The sequence below is a fragment of the Macrotis lagotis genome, chromosome 4 (genome assembly GCF_037893015.1).
Source record: "Macrotis lagotis isolate mMagLag1 chromosome 4, bilby.v1.9.chrom.fasta, whole genome shotgun sequence".
Taxonomy (NCBI): Eukaryota; Metazoa; Chordata; class Mammalia; order Peramelemorphia; family Peramelidae; genus Macrotis; species Macrotis lagotis.
Window position 1 is genome coordinate 55,309,722 of NC_133661.1, and position 18,099 is coordinate 55,327,820.

At 41.1% G+C, this 18,099-nt stretch overlaps 1 protein-coding gene across 5 annotated transcripts in view; it reads left to right on the top strand.

Annotated features, from left to right (window-relative positions):
• The first annotated feature begins 2,102 nt into the window (after positions 1–2,102).
• The window catches only part of KAT6B (lysine acetyltransferase 6B), a 219,849-nt gene continuing 203,852 nt past the window's right edge, over positions 2,103–18,099 (top strand). Inside the window, exons 1-3 of one of the 5 annotated variants that reach the window (XM_074232878.1) lie at positions 2,110–2,134; positions 15,787–15,849; positions 18,041–18,092. The gene's annotated coding sequence lies outside the window, so the exon portion shown is untranslated. Of the gene's footprint in view, positions 2,135–2,730; positions 3,043–14,951; positions 15,850–18,040; positions 18,093–18,099 lie in introns of those variants that run through there. The other 4 variants (XM_074232877.1, XM_074232876.1, XM_074232879.1 and 1 more) reach the window with 4 other exon arrangements.

Here is an 18,099-nt window from a genome sequence, read left to right on the forward strand (position 1 = left end):
CTCGAATACCAAGTTTCAATCTAAAGAGTTTGTGTTGGTTTTTTTAAACCTAGTAACCAAGTAATAAACTGCCAATGAAGAAAAGGGGGGAGGTTTCTAATGGAAATTGTGACAACATTGAGTGTAGTATTACAGCTCTGCCACCACCTCCTCCCTCTTTCTACACACCCTCACTCTTCTCACGAATTTTTTTTTCTACTTTGTAACACCTTTCTCATCTTGCTTGGTGGGATGGAAGGAACAGCATTTGAAAAATGAAAGTTTTAAGAAGATGGGGTATTGTAGTATGTGTTCTGCCTTGCTTGTCCCTCCCTTTTCCGAGGGTCGGCGGGGTGAGGATAAGCTCCTTTTTGCTCCCCGGGCCGCATAACACTAGAGATGCTTAAGGAAGGCGATTCGGTCGCGAATTGGTAAAACAATCAAGTTTCCTGGAGAGCAGAATCCGTGGGCTTTGCAGGGCACGGAAACTTAACAAAGGGAGCGTCGGGATATGCGGCATTTTCTCCTCGCCGCCTCCACGCCGGCCGGCCCACCCCGGCCCCCGAGCCTGGCCGTGGCATCCCTGCCTCCTCTCCGCTCTCCAGTCAACAGGTGGCATTCCGTCTGCACAACCTTTCTAACTTCTTCCCGCCCCCCGACGCCGGCCCCGTCCCGAAGGGGCTTCCTAAAGGCTGAAGTTCTGTAAAAAAATACCGGGGGGGTCGGGCATCCCTGCGGGTGCCCGTGGTTTCCCCTCCCGGGAGGCAGGGCCGCGGCTGGGCGCTCCCGGGGGCCCTGGTCCTCCCCTCATTGTGTGCAGGCTCAAGTTCGGGTGCGGGGCCGCGCGGGCCTCGCCTCCTCGGGGGCCCCGCGCCCCCTCCTCCGAGCCGGGAGCATCGGGAGGGGGCGCCCCGAACCCCGGCCGCCCTCCCCTCCCCCAGGCCGGCCCAGCTCCCCGCGGCGCGGGAGGCGGCGGAGCCCGGGGCGGGAGCCGCGGCCGCAGGTAGCCGGGGCGGGCGGGGCCGGAGCGGGGCGGGCGGAGGCGGGCCGAGGCGGGGAGGCGGCGGCGGCGGGCCCCGGGCGGGGGGCGCGCGGCGCCGCGGACCCGGGCGGCTGGGAGAGGACGCGGCGGCGGCGGCGGCGGGGCCGGGGCCGGGGCCAGGTCAGCGGGGCCGGGGCCGGGGCCGGGCCGGCGGGGCCGGGGCCGGGGCGGCGCACGTGCTTGCGGACACGGGCGAGGCCCGGGCGGGGGCCGCGCGCCCCCCCCGGGAGGGGACGTGGCGGGGCCCGGGCGGGGGGGGGGGCCGGGGCGCGGGGCCGGCGGGGGGGGGGGGCGGGTCGCGGCCGCGGAAGGCGCGCTCCGGCGCCCGCGGAGCCGGGCTGCTCCCTCCTCGTGCCCGCCCGCCCGCGCGCGCGCCCGCCCGGCCCTCCTCCAGCCCGCGGCCGCCGCCAGCGATCCGCTCTCACACAAACTTTAGCTGCGGGCTGGGGGCGGGGCGCGCCGGCGGGGGCGGGCGGCGCGGCCCGCTGACCGACGTCTCCGCCGGCCAATGAGGCCGGGCGCCCCTCCTAAGCGGCGGCCGAGTCCGCGGCTCGCGGGAGGGGGGGGCGGGGCCGCGGAGGCGGAGTGGCGCGGCGGCCGGGCGCAAGAGGGGGCCGCGGCCAATCGGTGCGGGCGAGGCCGGCCAGAGCGCGCTGCCGATTGGCGGCGGCCGCGGATCCTCCCTGGGGGCGGCGCCCGAGGGGGGGACGATGGGTCGAAGGGCGTGCTTCTGCGGAGAAGGGATGACCGGCAGGAGCCTGCCCCAATGGGCTGCCGGTTCTTTAGTGGGCGGGTGACGGACGGGCGGAAGGGCCAACGGGTGGCCCCGGGAGTCACCGGTCTCGTCCAATCGGGCGCCAGCGGGGCGGGGCGACGGCGCGGGTTTAATGAGACTCCATTGGGTTGTAATCAGTGTCATGTCGGATTCATGTCAACGACAACAACAGGGGGACACAAAATGGCGGCGGCTTAGCTCCTACCCCTGGCGGCGGCGGCAGCGGCGGCGGCAGCGGTGGCACTCCCCTCGGGCAGCGGCCGCGGCTTCTTCCTCGGGCAGGGGCGGCGCCCCCGGCGGACGCGGCGGCGGCGGCGGCGGCGGCGGCGGGCGACCAGGTCTGCCAGCCGCCCCCCACTCCAGCGCGCCCCCAGGGGGAGGAGACTGGGGGGGGAGGGCGAGGGCGCGCGAGGCCCCTCCCACAGGCCCCCGCGCGAGGGTCACCGCGGGGCCGCTCGAGGTCAGGCTGTCCCCGAGCGTGACGGTAGGGGGCGGGAGGAGCGGGGAGCGCGAGGCCCCGCCCTCCCGCACGAGCCTCGGGGGCGGGGTGTGAGGCCGGGGGCGGGGCCCGGGGCGGGGCCGGCGCCGCGGCCGCGAGTGGGGTGCGCGGGGGGCGCCGCGGGCCGGGGCGGGGGGCTGCGCCGCGCGCGCGTGCGGTGCTCGCCGTGGCTGCCACGTGTCGGGCCGCGCGGGGAACAATCGGGAGACCCTGCGGACATGGGGGGGCCGAGCACCCCAGCCGGGACTGGGGGGGGCCCGGGGGAGGCCCCCGCCCGCACCCCAGAGGAGGAAGGGGACGCCGAGCTGGGGGAAGGGCCGCACGGCCTCCCCCGGAGGGGGGAGGATGCTTCTGGAACCCGGGGGCCGGGGGGTGCCTTCCCCGGACTCTGGGGCTCCCAGGTAGAAGCCCGGGACGGCAGGGGCTGCAGTCTGGGCTTGCCCTCTTGTCCAGCGGCTGAAGAAGGGCCTCAGTGTGGGCTGACCTTGAGCCGGCCCTGACCCTGGCCCTGGCCCTGGCCTTGGCCCCGGCGGGGGCAGATCCCAGAGGGCCGCCCCCCCCTTCTCTAACCCGGGTCCAGAGCCTTAAGTCCTTGGCCTGGGACCGTGCACACAGTAATCCGGCCCATCCTGGGTCTCAGCCCACCCCCAGCTTTAGACAAGACTTAGATGCCCAGTGAAGGTTGCTCCCGAGGAGCTGGTTCTGTTGGGCTGAGGTTGAAGCTGTGCAGCAGAGCTTGCCACAGGGGTAGGTATGTGCTGGACTGGGAGCTTCCAGGCCGGCAGGGAGCCTTGCTCTGGGCTGAGGCGGGACGGAACAGGGCACCTGAAGTATTTTCACAGGGAAGAAGTTTCAGGATTGTCGCTGGTAACATAGGGAGACGCAGAAGTTAGTTTTGAGGAACTTTAACAAATGTTGGTTAAGTTTCTTGTCACCAGGTGCACACTATGGGGAAGTCTGGATGCCTAGACTGTTCAATTGATTAGCTTGTTGGATTTTGCAAAAGTCACTTCAAATTTCAGTTTGCCCCAAAAGAGAGATTAAGGCTCCTTCCTCTTATATACATTGGTTTATTTTTTTTGAATTGCATTACATTTCCTCAAAAATATGTAGGGAAGGTTGACAGACTAGGTATAAAAAAGAAAGATTTAGAACAGGAAAATTAATATGTGTGTCCTGAAAGAGGAAGCAAGACAGGATAAGCAGGTTGGATTTGCTACTGGAATGATTGAGTTGTGTGGAGAACTCAGGGTAAGAATTGAGAGAATGTGATTTTTAAGAATAAGATTTTCAAAAGGATGAACACCGGCTGGTCTTTGAATAGGGAAGCTGTGATTTAAATCCTGTCCCAGACACTGACTTGGTGATTCAGAAGGGAACATGGCCCTTAATTTCTTTGGCTTGAGAAGCCTCCTCTCTAAATGAAGAGGTTGAACTCACTGTGGTCTCTTCCAGATCTAAATCTAGGATCCCTAACAACAATTCATAAATATATAGTACTTTAAAACTTATCAAGTGCTTTCTAAAACTTCTCATTTGATCCTCATCACTGCTATTCTATAGTTTTCATTAACATCACTTTACTGATGAGGAATCTGAAGCTGGAGAGGAGGGTCACACATTTAGTTTTAAGCATTTACTAAACCCTTAGCATGTGAAAGACACAATGCCAAGGAGAGCATCAAACACTCCTGGCTGCAAGAGAGGAAGGCCTTCTAATAGATAGAGATAGACAACATCTAAATAAACAAATCCATATTTAACAGGGGAAAAGCATTGGAATCAAGGTCTTCCAGGTGCCAAGTTTGATGACAGTTTGACCACTATTTTGTGTTGCTTCTCAGGTACATGGCTAGAGGAAAAAGGGAACATTAGATTGGAGAGGACACCATTGATGAACTACTTTCCTTGTAGAGAGTCCTGTGCTGGACTCTGGGCTACAGTGATACAGCAGGGAGATACAGCCCTACATGCATGATGTAAAATGGACCATCTTAATTGTATAAGGAAAGGTATAAACCAAAAGAACTGGAAAGATAATTTCTGAAGTTGGGTAAAGAGAGTGATTTGATTTGAAAAGCCTTACTGAAGAGGAGGTGGTATTTGAGCTGGGTTTTAAAAGATGACAAGATTTCAGCATGTGATGATATACTGAGGTCCTTCCAGTTAGGGAAGAGACACAGGTTGGAGAGGGTGCAGTGTGTCTCAGAGGCATTGAGCCAGCCAACTCAGAGAGGAGTATCCATCATTAGGCTAGAAAGATAGGATGATGGGAATCTTTAGTAGCTACAAATATGTCATCTATAAAAAAAATGAAAATGTGTCTTGAAGTTTATGTATGAGGTATGAGCATCAGTGAGTAGGTGGACAACTCAGGGTAAAAATGTTGGCAAACATTAGGGTAACTGAAGGCTCATGAATCTAGAGTAAGGAGCAAAAGGTGGCATAGTTTAGTAGATTTTACACTGAATTTAGTTACAATAAGGAAGACCAGGGTTTGAATTATGCCTCAGACACTTATTAGCTGTGAGATCTTGGACAAGTTGCTTTGTTTCTCCAGGCTTTATAGTTTTTCTTATTGGTAAAGTGAAGAGATATGGATTTGATGGTCTGTCTTTAAAGCCTCTATTAACTTTAAATGAAAGACCTTATGACAAGAATAGAAGGTGGATTGACTGTGTGATTATGTGTTGCAGTGTTTGGGGATATGGAATTAAGTTTAATGGTTCTCCATTTTTGTTTGTTTTTTTGTTTGGTTTTTTTTTTTTTTTTTTTTTTTGCAAGGCAATGGGATTAAGTGATTTGCCCAGGGTCACACAGCTAGGTAATTATTAAGTATCTGAGATCTGAGGTCTGAACTCAGGTCCTCCTGACTCCAGGGCCAGTGCTCTCTATCCACTGCGCCATGTAGCTGCCCCTTGGTTCTCCATTTTTAAAAGAAACTTCTTTTTCCTTATCATTTTTCCTTTATCTTCTGAGGAGGAAAAAAAGACAACATTTTCATATTTTAAAGAAAAGTTAATGCTTTTCTGTTTCAAAAATGAGAAAGCTTATGTCTGTGTGTATTTGTATATATGCATATGATGAATTACAATTCTTACTAAAAACAAGTAGACAAAGTTATCATTGAAGTGTGTGTGTGGTTATAGTAATTTTTTTTGGTTGCAAGACAGTACGCTTAAGTGACTTGCTGAACATCACACAGCTAGGTAATTATTAAGTATCTGAGGTTGAATTTGAACTCAGGGCCTCCTGACTGCAGGGCTGGTGGTGTTCTATCCACTGTGCCACCTAGCTGCTCCTTAATTACAATTCTTAATAGAAACAAGGAGGCAAAGTTATTGTTGGTGTGTGTGTGTGTGTGTGTGTGTGTGTGTGGTGAATTACCAAGGAGACAAAAGTTTTTTGGGGACAAGAAATTTTACTAATCAGAATTTATGTGTGAGGATACAGATTGTTGAGCGGTGTTCCTCTCACTGAATTCACCTTCTTCACACACACACACTGTGGTGTAGACATTGGAAGATGAAAGGTCTCCCATAGGAGGTGTTCCTCACAAGAGGTATAGAGTTGGAAGAGATAGTTCATATTCAATAAGAGGAAATATTCCCTTCCCATTGATGCACTTTGGAAGCTGTCACCTGTCTTTCAAATCCTAGTGGGTGTGCCTCTGTTGCAGCAGGTTTGGGGACTCATTTGGAATTACTATGCTCAGTCTAAGGCTACCCAACAATAAGGTCTTATCTTTTTTAATTGCCCTTTTTTGGCAAGAGAAAAATAATTGTGTGAAACTTACTTGAGGTGAAGAGGTGATGGTTAAACCTATATAAATAGCTTGTCTACTTAAAAAGTAGCAAATTGTAGTGTAAGGGAAGTATGATGAATTTCTTAAAAATGTTTGCATTTCTGTAAATGCAAACCTCTTTCAAGTGGCTGATCTTTCAAAAGTAGTAGTTTTATAGCAAATGCAGAGTCATGTTTAATTATGAACAACCAACGAGTCAGCAAGGTGGTATGCTGAGATAGAAAGGAAACAGTTTCTGCCCAAGAAACTTCTGTCCCATCATGTGAAACAATATGTGCCCAGAGAGGTTAACACTAAATAGATACAAAATAATAATAACAAATTTGTTGTTGTTTGAGAGGCCTATATATAACAATGATAACTTGTCTTCTTGTTTCTAGTAAGCATTGCAATGCAACACATTTAGCCAGCATTTCTTAAGCAATCTCCTATGTACAAGGCAATGTATGTATGTACATTCTGGGAATAAAAAAGGATTAAAAAAATGAATGGTTACTCCCTTGGATTCTTAAGATTATAAGGCTAAAGCTGGAATTTGTTATTTATTTGTTTCAGTGGTATTAGAGTCTGTGTTGAACCCTTATTTGTCGTTTTCTTGGCAAATATTCTGAAGTGGTTTTCTATGTCGTACTCCACCTCATTTTACAGATGAAAAACTCAGGTAAATGGCATAAAGTGACTTGCCCAGGGTCACACAACTAGTATGTGTCTGAGGCCATCTTCACACATAGGAAGGAGGAGTCTTCCAGACTCTAGACCCGTGGTCTTGCACCACCTAGCTTTAGATTCACTTGGTCCAAATCCCTCTTTTTCCAGATAAGGAAACTGAGAGACAGAGATGTTAACTGACTTCTCCAAGATCTTACAGGTGGTAAGTGTCTGAATCAGGACTTGAAGTCAGGTGCTCTAATTACAGATCTAATATTCTTTCTGCTAAATTGAGATGCCACTTGACTGAAGAACTCAAGATTCTGTTGAACTTTCAGAATATAACATGAGCCAAAAAATAAGTGGAAGATAGTTTCAGGAGGATGAGAATACCCAACAAGGTGGGAAATAGAAAAGACTCTGAGTATCCCAGAGGTAGTATCTAAGTTGAGGGAGTCTTTACAGATGGTAAGATGTGAAGAAGGACTAGGGAGGGAAAGTAGTGGGAATCTATTGGAATCATCCTGATGCAAGATGTTAAGGGACTGAAATGGGGAGGTTTATGCATGAATGGAGAAGGAAATGTAGAGGTAGACTTGGTGGTTGATTGAAGTGCAATGGTGAAGAAAATGGAAGAGTTGAGAATGATTAGAGTTTGTAAAGCTGGATCCTATAAGGGTAGTGGTAACCTAAATGTATAAGAAATTTAGGAATTTTAATCTTAATAGCTGCTAACATAAAATACTATGAATGTGATGATCTTTTTTCTTCCCAACTCAGAGAAATCTGAATTTTTTTCCTTTATTTCTAAAAATGCTATGTTGAAAATAGCAATTAGTCAAAAATTAGAATTGATAAATATTTTCAGAATCATCTTTTTAAAAAATTTAGATATTTGTTTACCTTGGTTCTTTTGTTCAAGTACGAGCTAATCGAAAGATGGAGTAGAGAATTTTACCTTTTCAAAACAGTATGCTTTACACTTAATTTTTTCTAAAGTGAAAGTGCTTAGTAAGAGTACTTGCTAATCATGTACCTAGTCTCCAAAATTCTGATGATTTCAAATGACTTTTCAGATTTTAAAATACTGTTTTGGAAGGGATCGTATTTCTTACAATAGCTCAGAAGCATGATTACATTTTAGAGTTCAAAGCTTGTGAACATTTCAACCTTGAGATGATTAACAATCCAAAGTGGTAGAAAGAGAACTGGACTTGGAGTCAAGAGAACTAAGTTCAAGTCAGTTAAAATGCAATTATTTGATAATAGATCATTACCTTTCTGAGCTTGAATTTTTCCATCTGTAAAATTGAGGTTATAATTCTTGTACTATCCACCTTGAAGATTAGTTGGGTGAATGTCAACCCTAAAGCAGTATATAAAAGTAAGTCATTCATTCATGGGTTTCATCAGAAGTATGATGGACACAAACTGGCTTGGTAACTCTGGACAAGTCATTGAGCCTCTCAGTGACCCATGAACTTTCTAAGACTAGAAATGTTCAGAGTAGTTGTTAACCTGCATTGGCAGGAGTCAGTCAGTCAGTCAAAGGTTTTAAAAGTCTTGTGCTAGGCAAAAAGACAGTCAGTCCCTACTCTCCAGGAGCTTAGTTTGATGAGTGAGAACAGTGGGCAAACAATGAAGTTCAAATATTCAAAGAAAGGATCAATTGGAAATAATCACCAGAGCTTAGTTCCTTGCATCAATAAAATGATAGTCCACAAATACCCCACCAAAACACCAGTAGATTTATGATTATCCTTTCTAATTTGTTATCTAAAAATCATCTTTTCTAGGAATTACAGAAATTATAAGATTATTGATGGTTTGGTGTTTTTTTTAATTTATTTTTGATTTTTTTAGGCTTTTGCAGGGCAAATGGGGTTAAGTGGCTTGCCCAAGGCCACACAGCTAGGTAATTATTAAGTGTCTGAGGTTGGATTTGAACTTTGGTACTCCTGACTCCAGGGCCGGTGCTCTATCCACTGCGCCACCTAGTCACCCCTATGGTTTGATTTTGTTTGCTAAAACAGATTCACATAATTATAGTTTAATGACATAACAAGGAAATTGTCAATTAAATGAACATTTCACAATAAAGTCAAACTCCCAGGTTGTGTAATACTTTATCCTAGCTGAAGTATTTTTTTTGTGGTAGTTTAGGTTTAGAATTGGTAAGAAAATTTTATTAGAATCTGATTTTAAAAACTTTAGTATGAATAGTGATAAAATTACTATTTTTAAAATTCTCTGAAAAGATTTTAAATTAAATTTATTTTTTAGATTCTGAAACGTAAGTATTGTTGTCTAGTTGCCGAGAGACTGATGCTTACTGTAAGATTTCCTGCCTCCGATTTTTGTGTTCCTCAATCCATACTGCAGAACCTTGCCAGACTTCTCTTTCTAAAACAGCATTTTTCATGCTTTGGGACACTTGCATTCTGTCACTCCCTTACACAAGAAAATGACAGTAGCTTTTTACCACACATCAGATCAAACTCTTCCACTATAGCTGCCTTTTTTTTCCATCTAACCCCTATTACATGCCATTGCCTCAGTGAACCAAATGTAAGATCATCTTTATAGAGAGTTTTATACATTAGTAGAGAGCTCTGTAGTTTATTTTCAGATATAATTCATTTGATTCTTAGGACGGGACATGATCAAACAAATGTGAAAACTGGAGTTCAGATAAATTTTATGAATTATCTATAACTATATCTGTTAGAGTGGAGACCCGAATCCAGGTCTTTTGAGTTTTGGTTTAGCAATATTTATAATACTTTTTCCTGTTCACTTGTTAAAACTTCCTCCAAAGATACTTTGCTGTAGTATCTTTGGTTAGTCTTTTACCAAGTCTTACATTTTATGATAAGAAATTCATGGCTTCCTGGGAGAATCCTTCCATTTTTAATACTACATTTTTTTTTGTAAGTCATCCTGCCTTGGATTCCTGGTCTACAGGACACTAGGTCACAAATAATATCCATCTTATTCAATTCATCAAGCATTTATTAAGTTCTTACTGTTAGCTGTTATACACAGCACTGAGAAGAAATCAAAATTGTCTCTGCCGTCAAGGAGTTTACCTTCTTTATGGAATAAACAATTAAAATTAAGTTGTAGCACATAGAGGGAAGGGGATTAGGGATCAAAATTGACTTCTTATGGAGTGGGCGCTTGAGTTGGACTCATTGTATGGACTCATTGTATGAGGTGAGGTAAGAATGGGGTGCATTCCCAGAAGTGAGGACTACTTGTACAAAAAAATTACGAGAGGAGATGAAGCAGCAAAAAGTCCACTTTGGAAGGATTGTAGAGTATGTGGAAAGCAATGGAAAGTAAACCTGGAAAGGGAGACTAATGCCAGCTTGCTTGTGAAGAGAATTAAAGTCTACAGATTAGTTTATGTTTTATTCTAGAAGCAAGTTTTTTTCCCCTTGATAAATAAATGATTTATTTTTTCTCAGCTACATGTAAGAGAGTTTTTGTAAGGTTTTGAATTGCACATTTTTCTCTCTCTCTTCTCTTCCTCTCCTTGATGAACAATCTAATATATGTTATACAATATAACTTTATTAAACATAATTCTATATTTATCATATTGTGAAAGAAGAATTAGACCAAAAAGGAGGGAGGGAACCATGAGAAGGGGAAAAAAAATCCATAAACCATAAAACAAATTTTGAAAATTGAAAATAAGTGAGCTTTGGTCTACATTCAGACTCCAGAGTTCCTTCTCTGGATGTAGATGACATTTTCTATCACAAGTCCTTTAGAATTTAGATTTTGGTCATTGTATTGCTGAGAAGGGCAAGTCCATCATAGTTGATCATCACACAATGTTGCCATTAATTTGTACAGTGTTCTTTTGGTTCTTCTCACTTTACCCAGCATCAGTTCATGCAAGTCTTTTCAGGCTTTTCTGTAGTCTGACTGCTCATGATTTCTTACAGAACAAGAGTACTCTATCACAGTCATTTACCACAATTTGTTCAACCATTCCCCAATTGATGGGTTTCCAATTCTTTGCTTCTTCAAAAGAGCTACTATAAATATTTTTGTGCTTGTGGGTTTTTTAATCCTTTCTTATGTTCTCTTTGTGATAAAGACCTAGTGCCACTTAAGAAGAAAAGTGACATAATCAGACCTTTGCTGAAGGAATGTTAGTTGGGCAACTATGTGGAGGATGGGATTGGAGGGAGGAGAGACTGGGGTAGAGAAGCCAATTAGGAGACTATTGCAACAATCAAGTGAAAGGTGATGGGGATCTCAGTTAGTTTGAGTAGTCCTGTGAATAAAGAGAAGGGGATTGAGAGTAAATAGACTGTGGAGATAGAGAAGAACTGGTAAATAATTGGCTGTGAAGAGTAAAAAGGGTTTAGAATAAGAGTTCTTACCTAGAGTTGGCGAGGAAGGGGAAAAGGCAGGAGGGAGAGGTGGAGGAAAGGAGATGAAAAATAAGTTTGTTTCTAGGGCAATAGCTCTGGTGTACATCCATTTAAGGTGAGACAAGAAAGAATATGCAAGAAAGGGAGTTAACAAAGAACAACTAGATCAGATTGGTAGGAGAATCAGGATCAACATGCAGAGGGGTGCATGAGATTGAAAATTGAGGAAAGAAATTCATTGCATTTGTTAGGTAAGAGATCACTGGTGACTTTTGGGCAGAGCAATTTCAGTTAAATGAGGCAGTTGGAAGCCAGAATGCAAAGATTTGAAATGTGAGAATAGAGGAAGTGGCATGAGTTTGTGATTTGAACTCAGCTACTCCTTACTCCAGGACTGGTGCTGTACCCACTGTGCCACCTAGCCGCCCCATTCTTGCCTTTAAAAAAAATAATTTAGAATACTGTACTCTAGAGAAAAAATACCATCTTGTTTCTTCTTCCCATCAGTTAGATTAATGAAAAGATTGAAATAAAATTTTTTGTTTTTACAATCTATGTTTAACTGGAAACCTCATGGGTTATTTTAATAGGTTGTTACCAATAGCATTTGCTATTAGGATCAGCATTGCTACATTAAGATAGACATTACTTTGTGTGCTTGAGCTTCAAAATTCAATTGATACATGAAATTATATATAATAATGTAAAATAATTTAAATGGATAAAAGATGAGGCTTTTAAAATGACAAGAATGTCACCAAGACAACTTTCCAAAGTTATTAATGATACCATATTTAAATTACTAAAATAATTGAAGGAATCATTAGTCAGTTGTGAAATTTTATCATGTGATTGACATCTAAATGTTGTCTTATCATTAATTCTTTTTTTGTTTAAAGATTTTATTTTGAGTTAATTTTTCCTCCAATCTCACTTCCCTCCCCACCTCCCACAGAAAGCAATTTGTCAGTCTTTACTTTGTTTCCATGTTGTACATTGATCCAAATTGAGTGTGATGAGAGAGAAATCACATCCCCAAAGAAGAAACACAAAGTACAAGAGATAACAAGATCAGACAATAAGATAGCAGGTTTTTTTTTTCTAAATTAAAGGGAATAGTCCTTGAACTTTGTTCAAACTCCACGCTTCTTTATCTGGGACACAGACGACATTCTCCATTGCAGACAGCTTACCATTAATTCTTCATCATCCAAAATAATGGGGGACAAATAGATAATTCTAATTCACAAATAATTTTTATAAAACTTCATTTTCTATCAATAAAGTTTACTAGAATAAGTAACCAAAGTGACTAATATTAGTTCCATTTACTTTCTTGATGTATTCTGCAGATCTCAAATCATCCATAAGTTCATTAAGCCTCAGTTTAGAAGTCTTGTACTTCCTATAAAGTGCTATAGTAATTGTAATTTTAATTTAGAAAGTAAAGGGGATCTTGAGATTGCTCCCTCCTTACCTCTTATTTCATCACCCCCATCTCCCAGCTTAATTCTCTTCCAATTTTATGTATCTTTGATTTTTTTGCCTCCCATAATGGCAGACTTTTTGAGCATAGAATCTATTTATTGTTTTTATATTTCCCACTAAGAAGGATATCAAGAAACATTTGTTGGATGATTAATATTTTCTAATTTAACTCTCTCTAGTCTTAAGACCAGAGGTCTTTAGGGGGAAGTAACTTGTAAGGGAGGATATAAAAGTCAACTGGTTCACCATTCAAGTAGTTTTTTGTCTGCCAACAAGCATTTAATTGTTTGCAGTGCCTTGTACCTGGGGACTGAAAAAGGAAGTAGGCATCTTCCTTTTTGAAACTACCCTGAAATTGGAAAGCTGATGATAAAGTTTTGTCAATTCTCATTTGACTGTAGGACTTTGAAAGGCCAAGTGAGTATATAATAAAAATAAAAAAATAATTCTCTATTACACTTAGAGGCAGCTACATGGCTCAGTGGATAGAGTGCCAGAGTCAAGAAGACTACTCTGAATTCAAATCTGGCCTCAGACATTTATTTAATAACTGTGTAACCCTGGGCAAGTCCATGAATCCTGTTTACCTCAATTTCCTCATCTATAAAATGAGCTGGATAAGTTATCTTTGCCAAGAAAATACCAAATGGGATCACAAAAAGTTAGACATGATCAAAAAAAAAGCAACTGAACAATAAAAATAAGCATTCCCTAAACATCTACTATGTGGCAGTGCTTCAGGAGCTGATGGAGATAGAGATGAAAATGAACCAATCTCTGGAAAGTAAAACTCCAAATAAGAAAAGAGCAGTCCCTTTTTGATTGACTTCTGGTTTTCTTTACACAGTTTTGGGTAGAACAATATTCTTGTAACTATAAAGTTTTAAAACATTGATGTGTTGTAATATTTCAGTAGAATGCTTAGAGGAGATTCTCTGTAGGATTTAAGACCAACTACTTCTGAGTTGAAGTTTTCTGCTGAGAATAGTGTTGATGATTATATAGATTTGGAGGCACGGTGAAAGTTTAGGATTAGACCAAACATTCCTACAGAACTATTTAGAATAGTTTATTACAATGATGTAAATACTGATTGTTAGAACTATTAAAAAATCTGCTATAAGCACATAATTATTGATAGGATTTTGCAATAAAAATGAGCAAAATTAGGGTATTCACACTATTCACTGTATTAAAACCTCATAAAGTAATCTAATTCCTAACCAATCCACAAAATTAATTTGGATGCTCTACTTATCTTTAATGGTCTTTTGGACCAAGTTTTAAGTTTATGTACTAAGGAAAACTTTCAGATGCAAGAAAATCTAGAATTGGAAAATACAAAGAGTGTGTGACTTGGGTAGTTTTAAACCCTATATTTTGAAAGTGTTCTCATTTCATTGTCATCTTTAATATCCAGAAATTTCATTTTAGAAAGAGCTAGAGAATTCAGGCCTTTGCTTGGAGTATTGAAGTAACTTTCTCTTTGATTTCCTTCCCTCAAGTTTCTCCCTACTCTATTTCATCCTTCACACAACTTCCAGTGTTCACACTAGAATGCATGTTTGATAAGGCCCCACCCCAGTCCTGAATTCCAGTGGCTTCCTGTTAACCTCTAGAATCTGCCCTAACTAGTAGTGCTTTCTCTCCCAAACTACCTTTTTTTCACACACACACACACACACACACATATGTATGAATTTCCTTTAGAATGTGAGCTTCTTGAAGTCAGGAACTATTTCATCACATTTGTGTTTTTAACGCCACATAGCATAGCATAGTAGAAGGTTCTTAAAAATGCCTGTTTGAGTGATTTAAAGTGACGTTTTTGATTATGTAAGCCTCAGGTGTAAAACAGATTGCCAGTTTTCACTATTCCAAAGCAAAAATTCTAAATGTCATCCCTTTGTAACTGCATTCTCTGCCCCATTTTTACTGCAGACACTTTTCCATCTTTTACGTTGATTAGGCTAAGATCAAAATTCGTTTGTATTACATTCCCCAATCATAAACCACCTAATAATGGGGAAGGGAACCCAGGAGTCCACTGTATTACATTAAAAAAAAACTTGTCTGAGATTAAATCTTTGTCATGGTTACACTTCATTGTGATTAATAAACACTTGCATAAGTGAGAGTTGTTTAGAGATGATTTTCATCCTCCTATTTATGTTTTTAATACAATGATTCCACCAGTAGCAGAGAGCTGCCGAGTTACATCTGCTCCTGCCTAATTAACTCTGCTGGTTGGTGTCAGATGAGAGCTAATTTTGAGATTAAATTGATGGAGGAAAGGGGGAGGGAGGGGAGAGAGAGAGAGAGAGAGAGAGAGAGAGAGAGAGAGAGAGAGAGAGAAGAAAGAAAGAGGAGAGGACTGTGTATATTTGTGAGGAAGGAGGAGTTAGGGTCTCCTTGTTTTATATAGGATCAAATGCAGTTTGCAATAATCACTTTTCAGTTTACTTAGTACTTTTGAGAAAATAATCACTTTTTATTGTCATGTGACCAATATGAATATGCCTTATTTAGAAACACTTGGAGTTTTGAATAAAAATTTTCTTAGACTAAAATACTGTGGTTTATTTTATGTCATAATAAATGCTTGAGGATGGGCAGCCTTTGGGACCATGTATTTTTTATGGGGCAAAATAAAGGAAACAACTTGAAAGTTAATGATCACATTATTTGTCAAAAATCCTTGACTTTCTCTGGTGAAAGCACTACATGCATTGAAAATAAAGTTTTGCTGATGACCTTTCTTCTTCCTTATTCCTACCTTTTAATGCTGACCATTGTATCTTGGTGGGTTTTTCCTCCAGAGGATAGCAGGGATAAAAGAGAAGTTTGTATATAGAAAAAAATAGAGCAAATAATTTTCTTTTTAGAGGTTTCCTTGAGTTTTCTACTTACTTTCTGAAAGCCTTAAATTTAATAAATGGATCACAGAAGCCTTAAATTATGTTATAATGAATAATATGCTAATAGGTATTTATTATGACTGTTCTTTGTTACACTTGTGGATGTTGTAGACTATAAACCTCTAAAAAACTGGGATAGAAACATAAGAAGGTCTATTATATCTTCAGATGAGATGCTGAGTTTTTATTTGGGATATTTTTATGGCAAATTAAACTTGACTTTTTTTTTCTTTTTGGGCAGATTCGTCTGAAGAACTGAAGAGTCTTCTGTTTTATCACAAGTATTCGAGTTTCACTGCATCCGGTAAATCTTTCCTTACTCTTTCTTTTTAAAGATATAAATGTGAGTTCCTAGATAGATTGTTAGTAATTATATGAGGAATTATTTTAATTTAGATTACAGAAAGCTTTTTAAAATTTAAAATTTAGTATTTTATTTAGGAAAATTCATTTTAATGTGTTTTGACATTAAGATACTGTTTCAGTGAGCATTTCCTCATCTCTTAGAAGTTCTGTTTTGTACAATCAAGTAAAATTATTTGTGATTTAGAAAGATGAAATAATGAATAGGATGCTGTTAAACTTCTGATCAAATTTAAATCTAAATCAATGTATATTGGAAATTTTAGCTAACTTTCTATTATAGACTATTGATAATATAAGAACAATTGGTGTATGATACTCAGACCTGCATTATAATACATTTATTATAATACATTCACTGTAATGACTGAAAAATTTATTACTGAGCAAAATATATTGCAAACCTAATATTCTTATCAAAAACTGAGATTAAAAACATAAGCTTTATTATATCTTCAGATGAGATGCAAAAGCATAAAGAATAATTAATATGTTAGTGAGAACCAAGATTTAGAATAGTTTTTTTTTTAGTTATTGGATAATAGATCTTAATTATCAAGGTGAAATTTTACAGGGATAAATATAAAGCCTTTGTTAGAATTTTAAAACTCACTCACACAGGTATAGATTGGAAGATAGACACCTGTATTAACATAATTAATGTAAAAAAGTTCTGGGGCTTGTATTTGACCACAAACTCATTAAGAACTAATAATATAACCAGTGTACTAAAAAATTTTTAATTTGCATTGATGGAAATATTTTCACTGCTTCCATCAAAAGACATAATAGTTCAATTGTAATGATGAGGCCATTTGGAATATTGTGTTGCTCCAGGGAGGGGCTTTACCAAAATTTGAGTTCCTTAAGAATAGGGAAGTTATATGATGTTATATGAGGGGCCTCTGAAGAAGTGGAGCTGTTGAACCAACATAACAGGGGTGGGGAACTTTTTTTGCTAAGGGCCAAAACTTAAAAATTAGTCTGCTATATTTGGTCAAACAATTAATGTACCCCTAAAAAACTCCTAGATTTATTGAATTTCAAGTCCCACTTGTGGTTGCCTTGGGTACAACCAGGGATATTTTAAAATGTATTCTTTTTAAATGTGTGTATTTTAATACCAGAAAATTCCTTGTTTTTTAGCATGTCCACTTTTATTTTCTGTCAAATTTAGTCTCATTTGTAACAGAGAAGGCTTAAAGTTTTTGGTAGATGGTGACATACAGGAGATACAGTTTTCACATCTTGCTTTAGGTTTCACAGATCCAGTGCTATCATAATTTTCTCACAAAGTAAAGAACTCTGTAATTTGAAGAGTTCTACATTGGTTTTAATGACCATTTTTTAAGAACATAGATGGAAGAGATTCCTTTATTCAGTAGTGGACTGAACTAATATCCTGTGACCCTTCCAATACCGAAGTTCTATAAACTTATGGAAATACATTTCAGATTTGTTTAGATTTATTCCAGTATTTGAGAGTTATAGACACTTTTGGATATTTGTTTTTCTCATTGCTTAAAGCTTATTTCTTTAACAAATATTTTTTCAATTGATTCAGTGTATTTTGAGATCACTTCTAATATCATATGATTATTGATACTTTGGTAATTAGATCATCACTTTATGGTGTTTCTAAGAGTATATCGTAGCACACATGAATATTAAGGAGGGTAAGTAACAGCAAAATTGACTTCTGGTTTCCTTTTATTACCTTAATCAATTTTACTGAAAAACAGCGAGTTTTGTTATTTGGAAAATGAAATTAACCAGACCATTCAATTACCTCACAGTGATACTTAATTTAGGCTATTTCTGTATTATGCTCATTATTAAACCTAATTTTTCAACATGTAAAAGTGTAAATATATAAACACATACGAGTAAAACTACTGTACTAACATAAGGATTAGAGAGATTGTTATCTAGTTCAACTAGAGTTATAATTATTTTTGTACATATTACAGCCATATAAACTACTCAAGGGAAGAAACCAGGTCTTACATCAACTTTTGATCTCTAGAAAAAATGACCTGCATATAGAAACTGCTTGAAGATTTATTACTTGAATCACTTCTACATTGTTAAAGATAGCATGTTTATTATTATCTTTATTTTTTTTTTCTTAGGTTTTTGCAAGGCAAACAGGGTTAAGTGGCTTGCCCAAGGCCACACAGCTAGGTAATTA